This window comes from Topomyia yanbarensis, chromosome 3, assembly GCF_030247195.1.
Source record: "Topomyia yanbarensis strain Yona2022 chromosome 3, ASM3024719v1, whole genome shotgun sequence".
NCBI classification, from domain to species: Eukaryota; Metazoa; Arthropoda; class Insecta; order Diptera; family Culicidae; genus Topomyia; species Topomyia yanbarensis.
Window position 1 is genome coordinate 129,671,900 of NC_080672.1, and position 17,842 is coordinate 129,689,741.

Sequence of the window (17,842 nt, forward strand, 5' to 3'; positions counted from 1 at the left end):
AACCAATCTAATCCCGGCCCGGAAGGCCAAGTGTCATATACCATTCGACTCAGTTCGTCAATATCGGAAAATGTCACTGTGCACAATGTGGCAAAAAATGTCACCTCTGTTTTTCAGAGATGGCTGGACCGATTTGCACAAACTTAGTCTCAAATGAAAGGTACAATCCTCCCATACGCTGCTATTGACTTTGTATTGATTAGACCACCGGTACCGCAGATATGGGTTGAAGAGTGCGACCACACAAAAAATTCCCATATAAACTGCTACCACCATGGTATCGAAACGATGCAAAACTTATTAAAATAGGTGCCAAATTACTTGGATTTACAATTATAGATCAATAATAAATAACCCAAGTCGCTCTGACCACTTACGACGTTTCTTGATTCCATATAAGAAGAAACTGAAAAATATTCAAAGGAAAGGAAAATTTCAAAATCAAATTTGTATTTTTGATACCAAATGTCTTTAAAAAGCATGAAACGTCGAGATTTGATAAGCACTCGAAAAAAAATGACGTAAATTGACTTTTTTGGTTCATTTTTGTCATTTTCATATAAAAATATTATGCAATCACTCTGAACATGGCCAACCTAATCCCGGCCAAATTTTTATTCACTAATACTGATTTTCTGTATTTTAACAGGGGCGTAAATAGTGGTATGTGGTAGGGGGTTAACCCCCTTATTACACACCACCCTTTCCCCCCTGACCCTCCTTGACCGACTACCTCATCCACCCTCCTCAGACCGACCATTCACCCAGTAGGCATACCAAGATACGTTTAAGCTAATGCTGATTAAATTACTTAAATATTATATATTTTTGTAGATCTGAAATTTCAATTTTGCGGTGAACACATTACGTAATATCTGCATTTAATAAATTTGTTTAAAATTATTTTGAGTTTGAAAAAACTTTTAAATTGAAACTAATTTAAAATTTCTAAACAAGTTGAAAATTTTCGATGGAGTCCGGAGCCCCTGGACCCTCCTCCTGGTTCCACCGCTGGTTTTAAGTCATTTATTGTATGTATGAGTAAATCGTGCTGAATATCTAATAGACGTTTCCACTATTATATTAAACATAACCAACCTGGGAATCGCAGTTTGGACAAACGAAAACGGCACAATTACACCACTCGGGATATTAAAATAGGTTTTTTTTAATTATACTAGTGCATAGTAAGATAACTCTGCGTCCTAAAAATAATCTGGTTTGAAAATCCGTTCAATTGGGATATAACACCTGACAGCTTCTAGCTCGTTTCTCAAAAAAAACAAACAGATTATTTTTAGAAGTCACATACCTTTTCATTTATCAAATGTCCTTTGTCTGAAAGTACAACTCCTTGAGAATAGTTTCCCAAATTTTCATACAAAATTCGAGCAATTGATCGAAAGTTACAGCACTTTGAAGCGCGCCTTGTCCACCGAGAGAAGTGGTAACCAGGCATGGGAAAAATCATTTCACGAAACGATCAATTTGAAATCATCCACCAACATGCTCTTACTGTGAAACCCGATCTCGGCAACCCTTCTGGTGCAGAGTTACGCGTTCATGCGAAAGCGAGAAGCAAAACACAAAACTGAAAAATGTGACAGTGCCCGGCTATGATTCATTCTCCATCGCATACCTAGTGTTTTGAATGAAAGCAGAAAGGATCGCAAATGAATGCATTCTTTCATTCACAAAGATTCATTTCAAAACATTTACCGGATCGTTCTAATAAAAAAAAATTGTCGTTCTTGTTTATAGACCTATGAAATTTTCACTTGGTGATCTCTTATTGTTGAGTAAGTAGTTTGCAATGTGCAACTTCTTAAAACGATTCCTTGCATATCACAATATCAATTTCAAGTGGATTGTAGTGCAATCTACTTCTCAACATTGATTATAGTGTACATTTGCACTATAAAGTTGACCTAACCCAATCAGAGAATACAATGTCACATTCATTTATGAACTAAAAGTTGATTCGCTTGTGAATGTTTACAGTACAATCTTACAATTCAATCCGCGAATGAAGAACACGATCTTCTTCATTCAACATAGTACGTGTCATTCTTTTACCTGTCTCACATCTTCGGAAGTTCATCTCTACCTACGTTCAGTTGTGTTCTTTTGGAGAGTTTTAGTCGGATCGTGAATGAACGACTGGCTGCTGTCAAAGCAATGAACGGATTCGCCAAGAATCATGCGAGTGAATGATAATTCCCATCCCTGGTGGCAACTTGAAATTTAAAACTCGATTAATTCGAAATGTTGAAAAAGGCATTTTTTGTTTTAAATGACGGGAGCTTTTCACTTTTTCATTAATTTTTGAATTTTTCGTGCTGTGGTGTTGGTGGTTAAAACCCTCTCCGAACAAAAATCAATTATATTGCAGAAAAAGCTCATTGATACTGTCAAATGTTGCTAATAATAATTGTCTGATAAATTGTTTCGTATATGGAAAATTGTGGGAATTGGACCTTGTAACTGATCTTGTAGTCAGGATCCCATAGTTGTCAAATCATATTAATATCATATAAAATACCTGCATGAGAAGAAAACTAATTCCGGCGCACAGTGTCGCCTAGCCGGACAAAATCTCAAAATTTTATTTTGGGGTTTTTACAGAACTTCAAACGTGAAATAGATGATCAATCTGTATTCAAAGCTATGTCATTCAAATGAATATATCTTTTTAGTTAAGATTCCGATTAGAGTCGAACTGCTTTCATTTGAAAGTTTATTCGCTGAACTTATACTTTCAATTCAATTTAGTCGATAGAAGCCTTTCTTCTCGCTTAGATATGAGGAACAAATTATAAATCGTGCATTAAATTAAAATTATAATGTTCAAAGTGGCTGTACTGTTTTTTCGAAACAGAAAAAAAATAAAAAAAATCAAATATGAATTTAGCACCACAAAATCACCCCAATGTGAAGTTTTCATCAAATTCGGACTACTTTTGAGGTTTTGTCCGACTTTTGTATGGAAGGTGATCACTATGTGCCGTTCTGAAACTAATCATAACCGTAAGATTTCCAATCATGTTGAGCTCACCCACCGAGCTATGGGCAAGTACATTTCTTCGATGGAAAGCGAACTTGGAATAGGTTGAATGCCTAAGAAATTGCATAAATCTCCACATTTGCTGAAAATGTTGTTTTAAGAATGCGTAGAATTGAGACAAAATTTTGTAATTAATGATTATGTTGACAAATTAATGACATGATTAATAACGAAAATAACACTTTCAGATAGTGTAAAGAAAACTATAAAAAAAAGCATTTTCCGTTTTTTCAGGTAGATCCATTTAATGAGTATTTGATTTTGTTGTATTATTATCAATGATAAGAATATTTAAGGTCAATATCACATAATTTTGAAACCATCAACTTTGGAGGTTTAGTGAAAGTATTCGAAAAATTTTGCGACGTAAAATAGCATATCTGTTGATAAAAAAAATTGGCTCATATTTCCTCGTAGAAGTAGTAATGGAGAATTTACTTTTCAATACGTTTAGGGTACCGTAATATAAAGAGTGCTTTCGATTATTTAAAAAAAATTAAATTTAACACACACACAATCGTTCCCGACACATGTTTTTTGCTTATTTTGCTAGCGCATGGCTTGCAATTTATTGTTTTAAAATAATTTTAGATAAATACCAACAGCGACTACGTTTTGCAAAATCCATTTCAGTGGTCCATTTTTGGTCAATATGGCCATTTTTTAAGAACGATTGAAGAATTTTTGTGAATAACGCACTCAATGTCGACCTCTAGCTTATCAGTTGTTTGCTGTTTATCGGTGTAAACGATAAACTTAACGCAACACCATAAAACAATTCCAAAGACGTGAAATCGTAAGAACGAGGCAGCGACCCGACATTTTCGTATTTCGGTAGAATTCGTCTAACGAACGTCGGATTCAATAAACTCAGAGACATACCAAAATTTCTTATCCAATGCAGTATAGATCTTTAGGCTTACTCGCAGGCGATTTGAACTACTTGTGAGCATAACTACCTGCTGTTTGTTTTCGTGCTATTATCTTTCCCACTCTTCCAATTCTAGTTCGTCTCTCCTTATTCTCCTTTCTTTCCACTCAGGAAATGATGAGAAGACATGACGTGGTACAAAGCCCCAACTATATGCGGCGACCGTGCCATTTGAGGCAATATTTTCTGATTCCTGATTCCTGTTTCCAACGAGGAACAGTTTTATTCCAAAATTCTTCCCTTGTGGCGCTGTGGCATATAAAAATGTCCAATTCTGTGTTCATTAGGTTATGCTACGTGATCTTATACACTTGGCGGCGCGAAATCTTCCAATCATAATACAATCAGATTATAGAAGAGGGTAGACCCGCAACAATTACTAAACAGTTATTTTTTTTTTATTTGACTTGAGCGTGGTTTGGCGACAAAAATTAAATTTTGCCCACAAAGAGCGCCAAGTCGTGTCAAACGAAGAGAACAATTTGAAATGAGCGAACACGAGAGGAATGCAAACCAATTAGGGTTAATGAGACTATTTTAGCTTTGTTTCTACTATCACCATATCAGGGGAAGGGTCTTGGGGGTCCGGACCCCTTCCGAAATGTTTTTATTTGTTGAGAAATTTCAAATTAGTTTCAATATTATATTAGTTTAAAACTCAAAATCACTCCAAACCAAATTTGTCCACCAAAACTGTTATTCATTATATAAGGATATTACGTATTACGCATCGTTTAATATTCATTTGAAAATCGAAGTTTCCGACCCTTCCCGAATTTTTTTTCAGGATCCGCTCCTGCACCCTATCAGTGTGAAGCCGTTTGTTAGAGCAACGTCTGCCATCTTTGTTCTACTCATTGGTCAAAATGGTAGCGCGATAATTGCGAATTGCGATTTTTGCGTGTCGTCCTTATCAGCAGCTCGAAATGATATGTGCTTGGAGAAGAAATATCTTATTTTAGGAAATATTTATTGGGGAAGTGCTATCAATTTATAGCGAATTCTTTTTTTGCACGAAGATATATTAAAATTTAAGTATCTCGAGAACTACTCCATTTCAGAATATTTTTCGTTATGAGCATTTTGATTTAAAATGGCGTTTAGAATCGTATTCAAAAAGAAAATTGAATTTTTGACTGCAAGTAGTGTTAATTATAAAAATATGTCAAAAGTTGTCGTTAGGGAAACATTTTTATTGAAAGCTTCTCCATGATCCAAATACACTGAAAAAGTTTCTTTAACGTCTGTAAAACTATAAACATTAGATTGTTGACATTTGTTGATAGGTAATACGATTAACTTTTAAAAAGGGCATAATCACACGATTAATAGTATCTATTTTGTTGGCTATTTTCGGCAAATTTAAGACTAAGGATACGAAAGCAATGAAATTGAAAGACATATAGGTATTCTAGAACAAATCAGTTATAAACTTAGAGCAGAAAACTAGGACTAGGCAGGGTCATATGGACACGACCGAAAGGAAATGTGAAGAATCCTTTGCTTTCTGCTGGTAGGAGTTTGGCTTTCCACCCAAGTCTGTCGCATGGTCGTTGATAGAACATAACTCATCATCATGATATCAATCCTCGCCTATAACCATTCGATCATTCTTTCCCCTTCTGCTAGTATCAAGCCGTGACGCATGCATTCAATCGACACCAAGCTATCGGTGCCGCGCCGATGCTATTTTGCTGATAAGTTCTCCATCATGCAAGCACATTCAAAATGTTTCATTTATCTTTAGATTTTTTTTAACAAAACACAAAAAAAATAAAAAATGGGTTTCGTTGCAATTTAAATTTTTAACATGAATTTTTGCTTTTGTGAAAAATGACACGAGCAATAGAAACTTTTACGCCCTTTTAAACTTATGCTCTTGAGTCAAAATAATCTTATTGACTGTGGAAAATATTTAGTCTTCCATGCAGGTGAAACGTGTAAAGTTTCATATGAATCTAAGATGGTCGGTCACGATTTCAAAGATTTTCGGACGGATCTTCGTGGAAATACTCTGAAGTAATAACAGTAATGTTTGTCGTCTAAATCATAATTTTATGGTAAATTTCATTATTATTTTTATCCAAGGGCTCTTTATCTATAAAATTTCTGCTCCAAACCGGTAAATTCTTAAACTCATTTGATGTATGCTTAACGTGTCGTTCCTTACGCCTTTCTACTTCTGACGGTGATTTATTGATTAAGACACATAGAACTGATGCACGACACCAATAAACAAGAACTTTCTCACCTGCTATTCGAATAATGTTCTTAAATATAAAACATGTCTTTATACATGCGCCAATTTTCTCGTTTAATCTCACATTCACTTACATGCATGCATGCAATTACTTTGCATGCACTCACTGTATATGACCACTCAAAAGAATTCCGTCTTGCAATACTAATTGCAGCAAGTTTAAGACGACCAAGTTCCATTTATTAAATGTACTGGAAATGGCAGTAACGTACAATTTAGAAATGCTTTCCTAAACTTCCGATGTGCTAAAAATTTGCCCATTTAGAAAAACGAGGCAACAGGCCAGAAAACTACCGAGCGAACTAATTACTAAATACCTATCGTGCTACCGATGTTCGCACCACCTTCGTCCCACTCGAAGCATGCTCATGCCAGTGTGCTAATGAGTCGTCATTCCACAGACAATCAGTCATAATACTCTTGCCTTTCTTCATCGCCCGTATAAAAACCGAATCGTATTTGTTTCTGCACATGCACTCATATACCTGATAATGCATTGTAGTAACGAATAAATTAGGTGATGTAACGTACGCAAAACAGAACGTTTAATTTCGAACAAAGTTGGGAGATGTAATGAGCAAAAATCAAGAAACTGATACAAAACTATGTCAAATATTGCCAAAGTTAGTAATGTACGAGGAAAGACTTACTTATTTTTCCGAAGCGTTATGTCTATTTATCTACAGCCATACGATCCGAGCACGCACCAACGTGGCCGGCAGCATAAATAGTTTCCATCAAAGCCCACCCAGATAGGGTAGGTGGAAATACCATACACCGGCTAGAGCAAAATTCTGACTAACGACACCGCCACTTGTTGTTTGCATGTTGATATTAATTAATTAACCACCCAGGTCGACGCGAGGCAATGCCGCATGCAGATTACTTCCTCCTTCGTTTCATTTTAATCACATGTGAACGCTAGTCGCAGTTCCTACCTAGCATATTACGTGCAGTCCGTTTTCAGGGCTGTCTTCATCACTGATTGTGAATGCAATATACAGATTGGCTTGTTTTCGTAGAAAATAAAATATAAATTCTTCTTACAAACCTTCGTAAGTAACTACGAAACTACAGCAGTCATACTTACAATAATTCGATTTTTGGAAATAATAAATTTCGAGCATAAAACAACTAAATATCTTCTTTTTGAATAGGAAGAATGTGTTCCTCGTTGGTGACATTGAGTACCATCGTGGGTCATATTGGTGCAGCCCTCGCGCGTGATTGCTTCTATTGGATCAGTCGAACTTGAAGCCGAAAGCAAATACCCAGTACTTATATGTAAACAGTGCCATCTAGCAAACGATAACGCCGCTGTGATACGTGCTACACAACCATACCGTAATTTTTCGTTTAATTGCAAACCGCGTGTTCTCGCTAATTTGCTCTTACTGCTCTCCCAGTTGCACCTTCTCGGTTAACCCAACACACCCGTTGTTGCTTTGATGGTGGAAAAAAGTGCCATTGAGAGATTAAAAACTTGTTTACACGCACTCGGAACTGAATGAAATGTTCATTCGGCGAAAATGTTTTCACTCGGCCGACCGTACAAGAGTGTGCTCGGATGAAAGTAGATTTTGCCTTTTTCCTGCTAGCAGAAATTGGACTATGTACGTTTTCCGCTTCGCTCAAGGGTGTAATGCATAATTGGTTGGGGTGTTGAGTTTTCACGACCCACATTTGTTCAACCGCATGTTGAACAGCAGATAGGATAACACTGTTCGACAAAAAACCAACTCAAGTGTGGTCTCCTTGCAAGTAGAAGGGAAAAGCTGAAAAATGAATAACTTTTTGTTGGCTTCTTTCATGGTCGGAGTAGGTTTTTATGTATTTGTGACTATTTTGAAATAATCAATTATTGTGGGGTTAGAAATAAAAAAACCGATTTAATCCACCTAGCAGTGAGGTGAGACATTTGCTATACATATCATTGTTTGTTGACAGCACTCATGCGAAGTACGCACCGAACAAGAGATGAACACAATTTTGAGTCCTGCATGAATAAAAATTCGAAAGAATCCAAATAAATCAAAGAAAAACAATAATATTAAAGAAATTGAAATAATCGCAAATAAATAAAATTACAGAAAAAATAAAATGAATAACGTGAATATAGGGAAAAAAACCCGACTTCAAGCACAGCAGTTCCTTATACATTAGACTGGTTCAATTTTTGACTTTTAGCTCCACCAGGCTCTATTGATTCCTTTTATGGCCCTTAGTAATTGTGCAAATTTTGGTACCCTCCAAAAATTTCAAAGTTTATATGGAAGTTTGTATGGAAAATCGGTTAACATTAAAAATAAATTCATAAAAAATCAACTTATCAATCAATTAATCAGAACACTATATATTTCTAAAGGTAATCTTCTACTGAACACATTCGTGGAACATTAAAAATTTATTAAAATTCGCTGAAAACAGTTATTAGCTAAAGAAGCAGCATGACTTCAAAACAAGTGGATTTTATTAGTAACCATAGCAATCCTGTTTGAATTGCTGTATCTGCCATACGCGAGCGGTGGGTGGCATGTCTAGTTTACACTTGTATAACGATGTAGCTACAAGTGGATTTTATTAGTAACCATAGCAATCCTGTTTGAATTGCTGTATCTGCCATACGCGAGCGGTGGGTGGCATGTCTAGTTTACACTTGTATAACGATGTAGCTATTCAAACAGGGTTGCTATGGTTACTAATAAAATCCACTTGTTTTGAAGTCATACTGCTTCTTTAGTTAATAACTTTTTTCAACGAATTTTCATAAACTTGCAATGTTCCCCGAATGTGTTCAGTAGAAGAATACCTTTAGAAATATATAGTGTTCTCATTAATTGATTGAAGAGGTGATTTTTTAGGAATTTATTTTCAATGTTAACCGATTGTCCATACAAACTTCCATATAAACTTTGAAATTTTTGGAGGGTCCGTAGACACAACCGATCGGTACCAAAATTTGCACAATTACTAAGGGCCATAAAAGGAATCAGTAGAGCCTGGTGGAGCTAAAAGTCAAAAATTGAACCAGTCTATTATACATATCACTGTTGAATTATTCCATAATGAAAAATCCAACGGTGATATGTATAACATGCGATATAGGCACCCAACTAGAGGTGTGATGAACACAGAGTTAAGTACTGCACGAATAAAACTACCAATAATCTTAATAAATTATATAAAATCAATAAAACGAATGAGAGTAAACAATTAGAACAAAAAAATTGAAATGTTACCAAATTCATGAAAGGAGTGGAATGATCAAGTAAACCCAAATTAATATAATAAATTAATCAACTTACTTCAGCTCAATAAACGAAAAATTAGAAAAGTTAAAAAATGGCTGGGTAATGTCTGCGACATAAACGGAGCGATGTAGAACACACGGCAATTTTCCAACAGCTGTGTAGTCGGCGAATTGATATTTCTCACCGTTCATTTGACTGTCGTATTAGCAGCCAGCATCAGTAGCAATAAAGAAGAATTATTACATTCGTTATCGAGCACTCAGTCGAGATAGAAGTCTTTTGTCATCGGTCCGTACACTCTATAGCGACAAATAGTGTTAATCCGCGTTCAAGGTTATTTACACACTCTGCGCCTAGTTGAGGTTTCAGTATTTTTTCCCTTCTTTTGTGTTTCTGTTTCTGAGTACCGTTAGCCGGCCAGTGAAGTGAAACAGTGTTCTTCTAGTAAGCCGTCTGGATACCGTTACATACACAAGCTAAGTATTAGTTTTCGTTTCCCCTTCTTGGTTGTCTTAATAACGTGCACTGGGCAATAGGCCCGTGCAAAAATGACTTCCCCTGACGGCGGTTCATCTCAAGGTGAGATGGACGTCGAAATAAAATCGGCTCCCCGGCTCAAGGTATATCCGAGCTCGGCCACCGGGCCATTTGTGATCTTCTTTCGGACCAAAGAAAAAAAGTGTTTGAATCTGTTGCAGATTTCTCGAGTTCTGACGGATCGGTATTCGGCCGTGACAGAAATATCGAAAATTCGGCCTGATAAGCTTCGGGTGGTGGTTAACAGTTCAACTCAGGCAAACGATATTGCTGGATACGAGCCCTTTACGAGGGAGTACAGGGTGTATATTCCAGCTAGCAGGGTTGAAGTCAGTGGGGTCGTTTCCGATTCGAGTCTGAATTGCGAGGATCTGCTAAAATATGGGACTGGCTGTTTCAAAGACCCCATGCTTAAGCCAGTGAAGATACTGGAATGCAAACGTTTGCATTCAGCATCAGTCGCAGCTGACGGGAAGAAAACATACGTCAACTCAGACTCTTATCGGGTGACCTTCGCCGGCTCTGCCCTGCCTAATTACCTCCTTTTTGACAAGGTTCGTCTACCTGTTCGCCTCTTTGTGCCGCGGGTCATGAACTGTACTAATTGCAAACAATTGGGACACACAGCCTCCCATTGTAGCAATAAAGCCCGCTGTGGGAAATGCGGTGGGAATCATGCGGATGATTCCTGTGGTAGAGATGTCGAAAAGTGCCTCTACTGTGGGGGAAACCCACATGATCTCCCTTGATGTCCCGCGTACAAACAGCGCGAGGAAAATCTTAAGCGTTCCCTTCAGGGACGCTCTAAGCGATCTTTTGCAGAAATGCTTAAGATAGCTACGCCACCTGTCTCTACGAACATCTTTACCAACTTGTCTACTGACGAAGGCGACTGTGATGAACCCCAGGAGGGAACATCTTCTGCTGTGCCTAGAAGTAGTAGAAAAAGGAAGAACATTTCCTCTTCCAAGCTTCGTCGTAAAGGCCAGAAGGTGTCTCTTCATGGTCCCCCTAAAATAACTACTCAAGGAAGTACTGGTGCAAAACCGAAGCAAGTCGCTCCCGGTCTCAGTAACCTGAGCTCAGAAAAGGAGTTCCCAGCACTTCCAGGAACATCAAAAACCCCAAGTGTTCCCATATCTCTGCCAGAGAAAGAAAACAGTGCTGGCTTAATAAATTTCTCTGACATTGTGGACCGTATTCTTACAGCGTTAAACATTTCTGACCCCCTTAAAAGTATCTTGATAAGCTTTCTCCCCGCAGTAAAAACATTCTTGATGCAGTTCACTGCGAAATGGCCCCTCCTTTCAGCGATTGTATCCTTCGATGGCTAATTCATCGAACGAGGTCAAGGATTTAATCACTGTTCTACAGTGGAATTGCAGAAGCATTATCCCGAAAATCGATTCGTTTAAAATCTTACTAAATAATTTGAAATGCGATGCATTTGCCCTATGCGAGACATGGCTCACTTCAGAAATAACCCTACACTTCCACGATTTTAATATTATTCGCTTGGATCGAGAAGACTCTTACGGAGGAGTACTGTTGGGGATCAAAAAGTGCTATTCTTTCAATCGGATCGACCTCCCCTCGACACCAGGCATTGAAGTTGTCGCTTGCCAAACCAGAATTAAAGGCAAAGAACTTTGCATTGCTTCCACCTACATCCCCCCTAGAGCCTCAGTTAGCCACCGACGGCTTTGCGATATTGCGGAACTCCTCCCCGCACCGAGGCTAGTTTTAGGTGACTTTAACTCCCACGGCACGGCATGGGGTTGCCTTCATGACGATAATCGATCTACCCTACTCCATGAGCTTTGCGACAACTTCAATATGACTATTTTGAATACGGGTGAAATGACACGGATTCCTGTCCCTCCAGCGCGACCGAGCGCCTTAGATCTGTCCCTCTGCTCGACATCGATGCGGTTAGATTGCATGTGGAAGGTAGTCTCTGATCCCCACGGCAGCGACCATCTGCCAATCGTAATTAATATTGCTAACGGTTCAGGGCCACCGAATACAATCAATGTTTCGTATGACCTCACACGAAATATTGATTGGAAGAGCTACGCGTCCGCGATATCCGAAAAAGTAGAATCGACACAAGAGCTTCCTCCGGAGGAAGAGTACGGGTTCCTGGCTGGCTTGATTCTCGATACCGCGATTCAAGCTCAGACTAAACGCGTACCAGACGCGAATTCACGCGGGCGTCCTCCCAATCCATGGTGGGACAAAGAGTGCTCAGACGTGTACGCGGAGAAGGCCGCTGCGTATAAGACCTTCCGGGACGACGGGCTGCCAGCTAGCTACCGACAGTACGCGATGGCGGAAACGCGCATGAAGAGTTTGATAAAAGCCAAAAAACGTAGCTACTGGCGCCGGTTCGTCGACGGACTAACGAGAGAAACATCGATGAGCACTCTTTGGAGTACGGCCCGGCGCTTACGAAACCGAAACAGTACCAATGAGAGCGTGGAATATTCAAACCGTTGGATATTCGATTTTGCCAAGAAGGTTTGTCCGGATTCCGCCCCGGCACAGAAGATCTACCGCGCCGCGTCCCCTCACAATAACGCGAACGAAACACCGTTTTCGATGGTGGAGTTCTCACTTGCTCTCTTATCATGTAACAATAAAGCCCCAGGGCCAGACAGAATCAAATTTAACTTGTTAAAGAATCTGCCAGACTCTGCCAAGAGACGCTTGTTGAATTTATTTAATAAGTTTCTTGAGGGTAATATTGTCCCTCAGGACTGGAGGCAAGTGAAGGTCATTGCCATTCAAAAACCAGGAAAACCAGCCTCCGACCACAACTCGTATCGACCGATTGCGATGCTGTCCTGTATCCGAAAGTTGTTCGAGAAAATGATCTTGTTTCGCCTCGATAATTGGGTTGAAGCAAAGGCAAAGGGACGAACGATTGTCTTGCGTTGCTCTCAACAGAAATCCAAATGGCTTATGCTAGCAAAGAGCAGATGGCATCAGTTTTCCTAGATATAAAGGGGGCTTTTGACTCAGTTTCTATCAAAATTCTTTCTGAGAAGCTGCACCAGCATGGTCTTTCACCGACTCTAAACAACTTTTTGCTAAACTTGCTGTCTGAAAAACATATGCATTTTTCGCATGGTGATTTATCGACATCACGAATTAGCTACATGGGTCTTCCCCAGGGCTCATGTCTAAGCCCCCTTCTCTATAACTTTTACGTGAATGACATTGACGAATGTCTTGTCAATTCCTGCACGCTAAGGCAGCTTGCAGATGACGGTGTGGTCTCTATTACAGGTCCCAAAGCCGTCGATCTGCAAGGACCATTGCAAGATACCTTGGACAATTTGTCTGCTTGGGCCCTCCAGCTAGGTATCGAGTTCTCCACGGAGAAAACTGAGCTAGTCGTATTTTCAAGGAAGCGTGAACCAGCGCAACTACAGCTTCAATTAATGGATCAAACTATTGCTCAGGTTTCAACTTTCAAATATCTCGGGGTCTGGTTCGACTCTAAAGGAACCTGGGGATGTCACATTAGGTATCTGAAACAGAAGTGCCAGCAAAGGATCAACTTTCTCCGTACAATAACCGGAACATGGTGGGGTGCCCACCCAGGAGACCTGATCAGGCTGTACCAAACAACAATATTGTCGGTGATGGAGTACGGGAGTTTCTGTTTCCGCTCCGCTGCGAACATACATTTCATCAAACTAGAGCGAATCCAATATTGTTGTTTGCGTATTGCTTTGGGTTGTATGCACTCGACACATACGATGAGTTTAGAAGTGCTGGCAGGCGTCCTTCCGCTGAAAAATCGATTTTGGGAACTCTCCTATCGATTGCTCATCCGATGCGATATCTTGAACCCGTTAGTAATTCCAAATTTCGAAAGGCTTATCGAGCTCAATTCTCAAACCCGATTTATGTCCTTGTACTTCGATTACATGGCACAAAATATCAATCCTTCTTCATACTATCCCAACCGTGTCAATCTCTTTCATGCTTCTGATTCAACTGTTTTCTTTGACACATCCATGAAAGACGAGATTCGTGGAATCCCGGATCACATACGCCCGCAAGTGATCCCAAGCATCTTTCATAGTAAATTTCGAGAAGTCGACTGCAACAAGATGTTTTACACCGACGGGTCAAGCCTCGACGGCTCCACTGGCTTCGGTATATTCAATCAAAACCTCACCGCCTCATTCAAACTCAATGATCCTGCTTCAGTTTACGTCGCAGAACTTGCTGCTATTCAGTATACCCTTGGGATCATTGATACTTTGCCCACCGATCATTACTTTATTGTCTCGGATAGCCTCGGCTCAATCGAGGCTCTCCGTTCAATGAAACCTAGAAAGCACATTCCATATTTTCTGGGGAAAATCTGGGAGCGCCTGCGTGCTTTGTCTGCAAGATCGTACAAGATTACCTTAGTTTGGGTTCCCTCGCATTGCTCCATTCCAGGTAATGAAGAAGCGGACTCTTTAGCTAAGGCGGGCGCTTTGCAAGGTGACATATATGAAAGACCAATTAGCTTCAGCGAATTTTTCAGTATTACTCATCAGAGAACCCTCGAAAGTTGGCAAACATCATGGAGCAATGGTGAACTGGGAAGGTGGCTACATTCGATAATCCCTAAGGTATCGACGAAACCTTGGTTCAGAGGGATGGATGTGGGTCGGGATTTCATTCGCGTGATGTCTCGGCTCATGTCCAATCACAGGCACGTAGCCAGAGGGGGGGCTAGGGGGCTAAAGCCCCCCCCGAAACTTTTCAAAAATAAATTTAAGAAGCAACATGTTTTTCGGTAACTCGTAAAAAAATTGTATCTTGTTTGGTTTCAACAAATTAATGGGAGAATGGTGAGGAAGATTGCTATTTCGAGCCACCGAAGACATCGGTCACGATATCTACTCAGTATGCCGAGTCTGATAACACACTTCCTTTCATATTGTGTGACTCGTCGGAAGAACAAAAGAAACTGTTACTTTAATTCTTGCTGGGGTGATCCGTCGGATGATTGAATCGTAGAAGCAAGAAGTGGTGCTCCAGCCAAACGTGGAGGCTATTGACTTCTGGAATTTTTGCATAACCGAATTTCATGATGGGGAATATTTGCTGAAGGTGAAAATAGAGGTTATGCTTACGAACATCGCCTTTAACGAGTTCTACCTTGTCAGGCATTCAGTACTTATGTTACTCAACAAATTAGCCTAGGCGAAACCAGTCATTTTGCAACTTGTAATACGTGGTTGATTCTCATATATATGGATGATGAGAAAATCAATGTTCGTCTACAAGATCTGATACCTCTTACTTGAACCGCGGGCGAACGACCAGGAGGTTAAAGCCCCAATAAACAAACTTAACTTCTTTGCACCGTGGCCATTAAAAGATTCCTGTCACATTTGGAAAAAATGTAATTTATTATAAAGGACTCATCTAGGAATTAGACGGGTAGGGTCAGCTAGGATTTCGTCCTAGCTGACCCTGCACGCACAAAACGCAATGCGATAATATCATCATACACGTTACATCTTTGCACATCCATAGTCTCCAATACGATTACCTGAAAAACAAACAATTGCCAAATTTGTGGCTGCTGTTCATATAATATTGACGGCAAAAACTGCGTCTAGTATCTCAAAATTAACAGTCAGCATCATCATTGAGGAAGTCGACACTGGTGGCCCGTAAGGGGACAAAACAAAAATGAAATCAGACATTCGCGAACTGCCATGTCCATAGCAGTTACCACGATAATAATACGGAAGTGTACAAGATAGATATGAACGACCACCAAGACGCGGTTGGTTATGAAAAATATTTCTCAATCAGTAAACAGGTCAATCGCACGAGATCTGTTGGACAACCATTAGCGTTTTATCATTTTCATTGTTTACATCGTGGAAATATATTAAAGACTCAAGGCTTCATTTAGCTAATGCATTGAACCGACTCAAGTAAACGAATTGTATAATAAAAAATTTGAAGTTTCATAGAAAACTGAGTACAAAAACTGTCCCAAAATTAACATTTATCGCTAGTAATGGTATCTAACAAAACTCATTTTATGCTAGATATTGGCCTGAATAAAGAAAGTTAGTTAAATCATACGCAAATTGAATTTCTGTAATAGATTAGAGCAATGTGCGCTTAATATAAACGTCAAGCATCTTCCAAACTGTTTTCTTACATTCTTTAGCTAAAAATAATTGACACGTATTTTTTGGTTTGGCTAAATATTATATTTTTTTCAAGTTATTCGCTTTTGAACTTTTGAAGTCTATAAAATAGAACATTTTTCAATCACTGATAACTCGGAAACGACTCGATATATAGAAAAAAATATTAAATAAAAAAGTTGCGTTTTCAAATAAGCTTACCAAAAAAAATCACAATTTTTTTGTTATATAACTTATGAAATTTGCAATTACTTGAAACAAATTGAATTTTTTTAAGGCTGGACCAAATTTTTTATTTATTATTTTATTTAAGTATTAAAATCGTGTTAAAAAGATTGTGTAAAAATTTGGCGGTGGAATTCTTTGCGAGATATTACAATTATAAACATAAAACATGGCAATTTTACACTAAACGCCCAGCGAAAGGCCTGTTATAACTGAAATGTCTCGTAACACTTCGAGTTCCATTCTGAATTTTTCACATAATCTTCTTAATATAGTTATGTAATCAAAATAAATTTGATTTCGGGGGACTTTAGAAAATATTTGCTTTTGACATGAGAATACCCCCAAAAAAGTCTTAAATTTGCAGAATGCGAGTCATTCCACGATTTACAACTATAATTTTAGTTCCCTTCAATTTTTTTGCACTCTTTAGCTGAAAATTATAGACACGATTTTTTTACTTTGGCTGAATTTGATTTTTTTTTTCAAGTTATGAGTTTTTGAACTTTATAAAGTACTAGCTAATACCCATCGCACGTTGATGCGACTTTCAACGAAATAGGAGGAAACCATAATTTGTTCCGAAGCGCCTTCTTGTAGGCAGATAATCCCCACCAATAGCACACAAACACGCTCCATAACAAATTCCTACTATGCATAAATTTTTACGGCAATTGGTTAAGCCGTTTGGGAGTCCATAAATCACATACATACAAATATCGACTTTTAATAATATAGTGATTTTTTAAAGTTTTATAAATTTAATAGAATTGGACATTTTTAATTCCCTCATAACTGAGAAACTATTAGATTTCTGGAAAAAAGCATTAAATAATAAAAGCTGCGTTTTCGGAAGATCTCGGCGGATTTTTTTTGTAATATTTGTTTTTGTTAAATAATTTATGTATTATGCAAATATTAGTAACAAATTTTTTTCAGGGTGGAGCCAAAAAAATCTTTTTAGCTTTTTCAAATAATTTATAATTATATCGAGAAGATTGTGTACAAATTTCAGAAAGAAATTCGAAGTATTTTACGAGATATTTCAATTACAATAGGCCTATCACTAGGCGTTTGGTGTAAAATTGCCTTGTTTTAAGTTTATAATTGTAATATCTCGCAAAGTATTTTGATATCCACTCCCAAATTTTTGCACAATTATTTTAAGATGATTTTTAATATTTAAAGAAAATAATAAGTAAAAAATTGGTCCAACTTTAAAAAATTCAATTTGTTTCAAACAATTGCAAATTTCATAAGTTATATAACAAAAAGAAATTGCTATTTTTTTCAGTAAGCTCACAACTTTTTTATTTAATATTTTTTTCCATATATCGAATCGTTTCCGAGTTATAAGTGATTGAAAAATGTTCAATGTTATAAACTTCAAAA

The 17,842-nt window shown here is 38.2% G+C and overlaps 1 protein-coding gene across 14 annotated transcripts in view; it reads right to left on the minus strand.

Moving 5' to 3' along the window:
* LOC131694151 (somatostatin receptor type 2-like) overlaps positions 1–17,842 on the minus strand; it is a 175,779-nt gene that overhangs the window by 82,845 nt on the left and 75,092 nt on the right. The window contains exon 1 of one of the 14 annotated variants that reach the window (XM_058982614.1): positions 6,247–6,536. The exons of the other annotated variants lie outside the window; for them this stretch is intronic. The gene's annotated coding sequence lies outside the window, so the exon portion shown is untranslated. Of the gene's footprint in view, positions 1–6,246; positions 6,537–17,842 lie in introns of those variants that run through there. 14 annotated transcript variants of the gene reach the window in all.